At 43.3% G+C, this 6,802-nt stretch overlaps 1 protein-coding gene across 1 annotated transcript in view; it reads left to right on the top strand.

Moving 5' to 3' along the window:
* Positions 1-3,990: 3,990 nt before the first annotated feature.
* The window catches only part of prr5l (proline rich 5 like), a 115,909-nt gene continuing 113,097 nt past the window's right edge, over positions 3,991-6,802 (top strand). The window contains exon 1 of the mRNA XM_048607130.1: positions 3,991-4,173. The gene's annotated coding sequence lies outside the window, so the exon portion shown is untranslated. The remainder of the gene's footprint in view (positions 4,174-6,802) is intronic.

Consider the following 6,802-nt stretch of genomic DNA (forward strand, 5'->3'; position numbering starts at 1 on the left):
TAAACAGTGGGATAATGTACAAAGGCTGCCAATCCTTTGGCTCCTTGCTTGTATCTTTTGGAGTTTGGAAAACAATTGTCCGCTGGACGTCCTCAGACAATCTGCAAGGATCCCAACATGAAATTACAAACTTCACATTTGCGACAAAATGACTTGTTGAGGCTGCAAATAGTTGTGTGGCCAGGCAGGGATTAGTATCAATTCAAATGTTTGGGATTTGTCTCAGAAGCCAAAGATGATAACCTCTGTCTTTAACTGAAAGAAACTCAGGCTCATCCAAGACTGGATGTTGGATAGACACATCGGGAGTGGTGAAGTTGAGAGATCTGATGGTGAGGCAGAGTTAGATGCTTCCAAAAGATAAGTAGCATCTGATTTTGATGTTACAAAAGTGCAACTTGTAAATGAGGGAAAGGCATTGGAGGTGTCAAGCATGGATCCTTAGGGAACTCTGAAGGTAATAGTGCCATGGGAGGAAGTGAAGATGCTGTAATTGTAATGTCTATGGTTGGATAGGTAAGAGTGGAATGAAAGGAGGACATAGGATTGGACAAAAGGAGAGATGTAGAACCATAGCCAATCAGATTACAGACTTTGGAAGCCCAATGCTAGAAAGTACCATATGGTCAGGGATGATATTATTTGTGATTTTGATAAATGTCATTGCAATGCTGTTGATAGGAATGGAAACATGATTACTGATTCAAACAGGAAGTTGCAGGAAAGATGGGCTTGGATTTAAGAAGTAACAGCACTCTCAAAGAGCAGAGGGAGGTGGGAGCTACGATGATAATTTGCAAGGACAGGAGAGGTCAAGGGTGTTTTTTTTGGCAGTTTAATATTGGCAGTTTTGAAAAGGAGTGGGACAGTGGGAGAATAACTGAGGAGAGAGTCAGTTATAAAGCCACTAATATGTAGTACAGGAAGGAAAATGTGATGATCAACAATTCAGTGAGAAGTGGGTCAAGGAAGCAGAGGGGCCTCAGTGCTAACAGTAATTTCTAATTTTCATCTTCACCATCCTATAAGAGTCCAAAACTAGAGGTCGGAGATGGGCAAGATTTAAAAAGCACCTGAGGGCAACTTTTACACACCGAGGGTGGTATCAGCTGCCAGAGGAAGTGGTAGAGGTGGGTACAATTTCAACATTTAAAAGACATTTGGATATGTACATAAATAGGAAAGGTTTAGAGCAATATGGGCCAAATGCAGGCAAATCAGACTACTTTAGTTTGGGAAACTTGGTCGGCATGGACGAGTTGGACCAAAGGGCCTGTTTCCTTGCTGTGTCACTCTATGACTAAGAGTCCCTTTCAGTTAGTTTAGTATTGTCTGTATAGTCCACACAATCTCCTGTTCTTTCTCCTGTTCGTTCATGTCACTCTATTGCCCTCTACCTCATACATCAAGTCTCCCTTTAAATGCAGCTTCAATCTATTCAAGTGTGTTTCACATTTTTACCACCTTGGAAATAAATGCCCCTTAAATCTTTAGTTTTGTTTCTTCCCTAGCTTCTATTCATGTGTCTTGTCTCGATTCACCCATGAGTACAAATGTCTTCTCCACCTTCACTCTAAGAAACTCCTTCATAATGATAAAGATTTTTATCATGTTTCAGGTCATGCCAGCTAAACATGGTCACAACCTACAAGAACAGTTCAAATTTCAGGTAATGATTATAAGTAGCCAAATCTTTGCTCTTGCAGCATTGTGAAATCTTGACGAGATTATTGCCTTCTAATCAATCTCGGGTATCTATTGTTCTTCACATAAAAGGCAATGTTTACCTTGTAGCTTTAAACTCCACTTAACGATTAACTAATCTCAGTGCCAGGGACCTGGGTTCAATTCCACTCTCTGTGTGGAATTTGTACATTCTGTCTGTGCCTGCGTGGGTTTCTTCCGGGTCCTCCGGTTTCCTTCCACAGTCCTAAAGATGTGCAGGTTCGGTGGATTGGCCATGGGAAATTGTATCCAGCGGAGTGCAGGCTAGATGGATTAGCCATATGAAATGTAGGGTTATAGGGGTAGAGTTGGGGGGGTTGCGGAGGGTGGGTCTGGGTGGGATGCTGTTTGGAAGGTCGGTGTAGTCTCAATGGGCCGAATGGCCTGCTTCCACACTGTAGGGATTCTATGATTCTAATCTATGATGACATTCCAGAACAATGCTGAATTACTTGAGCACTGTCTTTCACAGAATACATTACAGAAGGTTGATAGAAGTTTGCAAAATCATGAAGGGTCTGGACAGAGTAAGCAGGGAGAAACTGTTCCCTCTCATAAAAGAATCAAAGGACCAAGCAGTCACAGATTTGAATCAATTTGCAAAAAAGAAAACTTTTTCACACTGAATAATTAGATGCTGGAGTGTACTGCCTGGGAGTGTTTTGGTGGCAGGTTTCATTGAAGCATCTGAGGCAGCATTAGATAATTATTTAAATGGAAGCAATACTCAGGATTATGGGGGAAAAGCAGGAGAATGGCACTAAATCATAATACTCAGAAAGCTAGCACAGACGTGAGGAGCTAAATGACCTCCTCTTACACTGGAACAATTCTGTGATATTCTGAAGACTATCTCTGCCTCTTCAAATGGTTCAGATTAGTTATAAAAGATCCCGGTCAACACTATTGGACAATTAGAGAGTATTTCTCAACATCCCAGTCAATGTTTCAATCTCCACCAAAACCACGAGAGACACATTAAACGGTCACTCATCTCTTTTCTGCTCTCTGCAAAATAAACTGCCGTGTTTGTCTACATTGCTCTTCAAAGTGATCCACTGCATATGACAGCATTCTGACCTTTATAAGGTTAGCAATAACCCACTTTATAAATATCTGTCCCCAGATCTTGTGTTTATATATTCTCTTTCAATTGCCTCTTTGAATCCTCAGACTACCTGCTCAATCTGCTGATGAATTTGACAACAACTGCCTCTCTTCACCCCCAGATTTTCTTGTTGAACTGAGGAGTTTAAATACAGTGTTTGTACAGCCCCTTTGCTTCTTTTCAGGGCAATATGCCTGGTAGCACTTTCATCCCAAATGTAGGCTAACAGTCCAGTTGCTGGACAGTCAAAATATGTTAGAGCAACACCCTGCTAGTCTTCCTGGATGATTGGAAATCAAATCCCTGTTTGAACATGGGTCATTTCCTTGGTGTTCTGGCCAATATCTATTCCTGGACTGTGATTCCTGGCAATAAATGAGCTGCTCATTATCCTGTTTGGGAACTTCTCCATTTTTACATTGGAAAAGTGACCAGGCTTCAAGTAATACTTAATTGATTGAAACTGTGTTTGAACGATACGGTGGCTCAGTGTTCAGCACTGCTGCTTTATAGTGTGAGCGACCTACGTTCAATTCTCAGCCTGACTGACTATCTGTGTGGAGTTTGCACGTTCTCTCCGTGTCTGGATGGGTTTTCTTCCCTCAGTCTAAAGATGCACAGGTTAGGTGGATTGGCTTTGGGAAATGCAGGGTTGCAGGGTTATAGGGATGGGGTGGTTATGGTTGGAGGGGCGGTGTAGTCTCGTTGGGCCGAATGGCCTGCTTCCACACGGTAGGGACAGCACGCCCTACCACTGTGACATCCCGATGTGGCGAAAGGCGTTATCTAAATGCAAGTCTGCGCTTTGCGCGTTAAACATACCGAGATAGCCACTGGAAGATTTAATTCTGCCAGTTCCGGCGTCTCTCAAGATGAATTTTACTTCGATCCCCATCTAAAGACAAGGAAAGATAAACTTCAAAAAGAAACTGCACGCTACCCTGTTCTGTCTTGAGTACTCCGGGTTACTACTTTCTGTTTCGCTCTAACTCACACATTTTTAAAACCATTAAAAAAATTCTCAATGACCAAAGTGTTGGATTCGGTCCAACGAGTTGTCTGGCTGCCCCAAACGACAAGGAAAAAAATTACAGCCCGTCAGAAAAAGCCGCAACTTAATGACGGCCGTGTCATTGTATAAATGTACACCTCCCACCAGGGCGACCCAGCCTAAACTGTGTATAAAGGGAGGCTAGAGACAGCGGAGAGGCGTCAGTCCCACTGCTATATTGCCTAGCTCCCACCTCCCATAACAGCAGCTCGCCTCTTGGATCCTCCCCTCTCCTAGAACCGAACTGACCTGCAGCCTCAACGCTGAACAGTCTGCCAACATTTCAGGGGTAAGTGATTCTCAATGACTGTTCAGACTCTGCTGAAGGTAGAACTGTCTGTGTCTGTGTGTGTGGCTGCGGACACTGAATCGCTTGTTTTAAGGGGACTTTGTTTTTATAATTTTACTTCCCCCCCCCCCCCCAACCCTTTCTCCGATTTAGTTTTACTGCTCTGACTTTTTGCTGAGTTTCCCAGGACCCCACCTCCCCCCATCCCCGTCTTGTATAGTTAGCATTTCTGTTATTGATACACGTGAACTGATACTGTGAATGCCGATACTGGAGCAAATGGCCGTGAGGTACAGGTCCAGCATTGCTTCTCTCATCCTCACTTTAGACATAGCTAGAGACTCCCAAGTGTAAACTGTTTGCTCAGTCTCTCCCTCCCTCTCTCACACGCACTCACCACACTTAAAATCTTATTCTCCCCTCCCCCCATTTACTGGTGAATACACACAATGTCACTCACCCAAGTGAGGCGTCTGTCGTCTCTCTAAAACGTACACTCTCACATAAACACACTATGTCACACCTATATGCACACATTACACACATCTTTGATTTTGTAGAGAGTTAAACAACACAGAAACAGACCCTTCAGTCCAAGTCGTCCATGCCAACCAGGTATCCCAAACTGAACTAGTCCCATTTGCCTGTGTCTGGCCCATATCCTTCTAAACCTTTCCTATTCATGTACCTGTCCAAATGTCTTTTCAATTTTGTAATTGTATTCTCCTCTATCACTTCATCTGGCAGCTGGTTCCATATTTGCACCACCCACCTTGTGGAAAAGTTGCCCCTCAGTTCCCTTTTAAATCTGTGCCCTCTCACCTTAGACCTATGCTCCCCTACCCTTGGGAAAAAGACCTTGGCAATTACCTTATCTATGCCCCTCATGAAAACCTCTAAAATCTCAGTCTCTGACATTCCAGGGAAAAAACAAGTCCCTGCCTATCCAGCCTCTCCTTTATAACTCAAACCTACAGACTCTCTCACACATGAAATGAATTTGTGACATAGTCTTTCCACTGTTATTTAAAGCAGTGCAACTGACAAATTACTAAGTGGAGGTTCTAAATGAGTCATGAAGTTTTGGGTTATGTTTTAACTGAGGTGGCTGTGGCACCTCACACTTTTGCCATATTAGTAGGCCACTCAGTCCCTTGAGCCTGTTCTGTCATTCAATAAGATCATATTCCCAGTCACCCCTCACCCCCTTACTTATCACGAACTTATCTACCTCTGCCTTCAAAATATTCAAGGAATCTATTTCTAGCCACTTAGGAGGAAGAGAGTTCCAAAAGTTTGGGATCTCTGTTAGCAATAAATTCTCATTCTCTTTGTACTAAATGGGCAGCCCCTTATTTTTAAACAGTTCTAGATTCTCCAGAGATGAGGAAATATTCTTTCCACGTGCATCCTGTCAAGATGTCTCGGGATCTTAATTGTTTCAATCAAATCACCTCTTACTCTTGTAAACTCAAGTGAATACAAGCTTGTTGTTTCCAAAAGACATAAGAACATACGAACATAAGAACTAGGAGCAGGAGTAGGCCATCTGGCCCCTCGAGCTTGCCCCGCCATTTAATATGATCATGGCTGATCTTTGAGACTCAGCTCCACTTACTCGCCTGCTCACCATAACCCTTAATTCCTTTACTGTTCAAAAATTTATCTAGCCTTGCCTTAAAAACATTCAGCGAGGTAGCTTCAACCACTTCACTGGGCAGGGAATTCCATAGATTCACAACCCTTTGGGTGAAGAAGTTCCTCCTGACCTCAGTCCTACATCTGTTTCCATTTATTTTGAGGCGATGCCCTCTAGTCCTAGTTTCACCTGCTAGCGGAAACAACCTCCCTGCCTCCACCTTATCTATTCCCTTCGTAATCTTATATCTTTCTATAAGATCTCCCCTCATTCTTCTGAATTCCAATGTGTATAATCCCAGTCTACTCAGTCTCTCCTCATAATCCATCCCTCTCAACTCTGGAATCAACCGAGTGAATCTCCTCTGCACCCCCTCCAGTGCTAGTATATCTCTTCTCAAGTAAGGAGACTAAAACTGCACACAGTACTCCAGGTGTGGCCTCACCAGGACCCTATACAGCTGCAGCATAGCCTCCCTGTTTTTAAACTCCATCCCTCGAGCAATGGCAGACAAAATTCCATTTGCCTTTTTAATTACCTGCTGCACCTGCAGTCCCACCTTCAGCGATTCATGCACAAGGACACTCAAGTCCCTCTGCACAGCAGCGTGCTGCAATTTTTTACCATTTAAAACATTGTCCATTTTGCTGTTATTCCTACCAAAATGGATGAACTCACACTTATCAACATTGTACTCCATCTGCCAGACCTTTGCCCACTCACTTAGACTATCTCTATCCCTCTGCAGACTTTCAGTGTCTTCTGCACACTTTGCTCTACCACTCACCTTAGTGTCATCTGCAAATTTTGACACACCACACTTAGTCCCCAACTCCAAATCATCTATGTAAATTGTAAACAATTGAGGTCCCAATACTGATCACTGAGGCACACCACTAGCCACTGACCGCCAACCAGAAAAACACCCATTTACCCCTATTCTTTGCTTTCTACTGGTCAACCAATCCTCTATCCATGCCAATACATTAC

Source organism: Rhincodon typus, chromosome 17 (genome assembly GCF_021869965.1).
Source record: "Rhincodon typus isolate 14 chromosome 17, sRhiTyp1.1, whole genome shotgun sequence".
Taxonomy (NCBI): domain Eukaryota; kingdom Metazoa; phylum Chordata; class Chondrichthyes; order Orectolobiformes; family Rhincodontidae; genus Rhincodon; species Rhincodon typus.